Source organism: Cyprinus carpio, chromosome B2 (genome assembly GCF_018340385.1).
Source record: "Cyprinus carpio isolate SPL01 chromosome B2, ASM1834038v1, whole genome shotgun sequence".
In the NCBI taxonomy this organism is placed as follows: Eukaryota; Metazoa; Chordata; class Actinopteri; order Cypriniformes; family Cyprinidae; genus Cyprinus; species Cyprinus carpio.
Window position 1 is genome coordinate 931544 of NC_056598.1, and position 3010 is coordinate 934553.

Consider the following 3010-nt stretch of genomic DNA (forward strand, 5'->3'; position numbering starts at 1 on the left):
TGCTAATTCAGTTATAGTTAGTAAAAGGGTTGTGTTAATATTGAGGATTGTGAAATCTGTAGAGTTTTCGTTTCAATTTAACATTTTGGTGTCATAGCAAGCCTAATAATTGTCACTGCCATGAAACAAATAAAGCAATTAACCCATGATTACATGACAAAGAATTCCCATTTTCATTAATCTGCATTTGATATAAATAATCATTGTGACATGTTTACTCTTGAAATTCAGCATTTCATCATTGTGTGCTGTTTTTCATGTGTTTTTGATGCAATGTTTACCTTAAATCTGTTTTGTAGTTATACTGAGGATTACGAAATCTGAGAGTTTTGGTTTCAATTTATAACATTTTTTGTTGATCATGACAAGCCTAATTACTATTAACTAGCAGTGATGTAAAATGATTGCATTTGACATATCTGACCAGCTGTGGCATGTTTCACAGTAAACTCTTATTATTAGCAGGCATTTTGCCCCGTTGGTGCTGCATTGAGTTTTAGGTGTTTTTCTGTGGCAATGTTCGTCCTGTGTCCAACTGGAGTATAGTTAATTTGTGTTGATATTGGTGGATTATGAAATCTTGTTTTGGTTTCAGTTTAACATTTTTGGTGTCACTAGCTGCCCATGATTAAAAATGATTTGCATTTGTCATATTTGTCCACTGTTATATTCAGCATTGCCGTGTTTTTTAAGTGTTCTCGAGTGGCAGTAACCAGGTGTTGGTGACAGAAGTCTCGTTACCCTGTCATCTGTCACTCATTAGTGACGGCTGGCTCTTAAACCCATGCATGCGTCTGTTTGTTTGGTTTTAAAACGCAGGCCGGAACCGAGCGAGAGCGACGACTGCGCTCGGGAAGAGAGAATTGGAGCGGGGCCGGAGTTTGCGTCTCTTGTTAACAACCCAGGTGTTTGTTTTCCTTACCTCTCCTTTCCTTCTCTTGTCTTCTCTTCCTCCAGCTCTCCAGGAGGGAATGGGGATTTGTGCTGCTGCGTGTGCGGTTAGTCCAGGACCTCCCGATCTGAGGGCCTTGTCTGCAAAATCAGAAGGGATGTTTTGGTTTCCTCTGATTGAGAACGATACAGCTTGATCTGGGGTCCGTCTCTGCCGGGGGGTGGACCGAGCTGGGTTACATCCCGCTGACCCCTGCGGAGGGTTCTGCTGCGGGAAAGTATCAGCCCTCAAGAAGGGGTGCGAACCCGCATGCTAGCAGAGACAAACCTGCCACAACAAACCCCTCGAGCGGGTCTTGAGGTTACTGCTCAATTTATCGTACTCACTCAAAGTGATGATATGGCTTATTTGTAAGTAACGTTTTGGGGTCAGTACAAATCTTCTGCTCACCAAAGCTGGCATTTTGTTTTGATCAAAATTACCAGTAAAATCTGGTAAAATTGTGAAACTGTCTTGTACTATTTCAAATAAGTGTTTTTCTATTTGAATATATACAAAAATCGAATTGGTATTATTTCTTCTGATGAAAGCTGAATTGTCAGTCATCGTTGACTCTAAGTCCTTCATGTGCGACATGCATGATTTTACTTTTCAAAAATATTTGATCAAAACTACAGTCGCAAGAGATGTGAAATATTATTAGAATTTAAAAGACAGCTGGTTTCAGTGTGAATATCTATTAAAACTGAATTTATTTCTGTGATGGTGCCAGCTGAATTTTCAGCATCATTACTCCCGCTTTCAGTGTCACATGAGCTTTCAGAAAATCATTCTTAAAGTATGATTCAAAGAAAACATTCTGATTATTACCCCAAGTTGAAATAGTTGTGGGCCTGCCCAAATATTTTGTGGAAACTGTGATACATTTATTTTATAAGGATTCAAGATGACAGAAAGTTCAAAAGAACAAAGCCTCTATGAAATAGGAAATCTTTTGTATATATGATGTCTTTGACTTCACTTTCGATCCATTTAATGCACCTCCCTAAATAAAAACATTAATTTTTTCAGAAAATAAAGATCTTACTTGACCACAAGAAAGTCTTGCTGATAATTGCGCTTGATTTTCATTGCACACGGATGTTTTATAACCCATCGCATTATCTCCGAAATGAAAAACAGTTTTGCGCTATTTGTGTAAATGCACCTGTACCATTTTTTTAAACTAAAAAAAAAAAAAAGGGAATGACTATCACCACACTCGGTTTATCCATCACACCTATAAACCCAGGAAGGAGCAGCTCATCGTGCCATTGCATTGTGGGATCGGCTAGTGGTTGTCACTGCACATTCGTTGCAAATGGCCATACCCTCCTATCCTACACTAGAAACAGTGCTTATAAAGACCATCATTTCCATGCACTTATTGTGTCTTCTGGTGCGGTCTGCGTGTGTTTGTTTGGACTGGTAGATGAAGCGATTGGTGCGCTTGTGGTGACAACCTCACCTTCCTCGGAGACGGAGAGTGGGATTCATCAATATAACAGGCCCAATGAAGCGCCGGGACTCTGCCGTCAAAGTGAGAGAGCGAGTGCATCCACACACTACGTGACCAATTGCGGCATGAAAAGTGCTAATGCCCAACACTTTAACTGTTTTAAACTGAGCCTTAGGGGAAATAAGCAACAGAGTTGTGCCCTTTTCAAAGGAATCACCCTAAGACAGAAATCTTGTTTAGATATTCTTTTTTTTTATTAGTGTGTGTCACAACAGTGTACTGGCTTTGGTAATATTGTTTAGTGCCTTCGCATGGAAAGCAAATTTTGAATTAAACTTTATTATGATTCTATAATTAAGAATCGAGTTACATGAAAACATGAGGTGAAGCATGGAGACCTGTTTCTGTTGGCATGATTATGAATGACCCTGAATGCAATGGACTGAATTTCTGACCTGAAATTAAATGAAAACCACTAAACAACTAACATTGATGGAGTGTATACGTTGCAACTTTTTTATCTCAGAACTCCTGTTTTTCTCGTGACAGCTCTGGCATGGAATGAAACATTAGATACCGTGAGGTACACAACTCTCAATTCTGCTATGGACAGTCGCCGG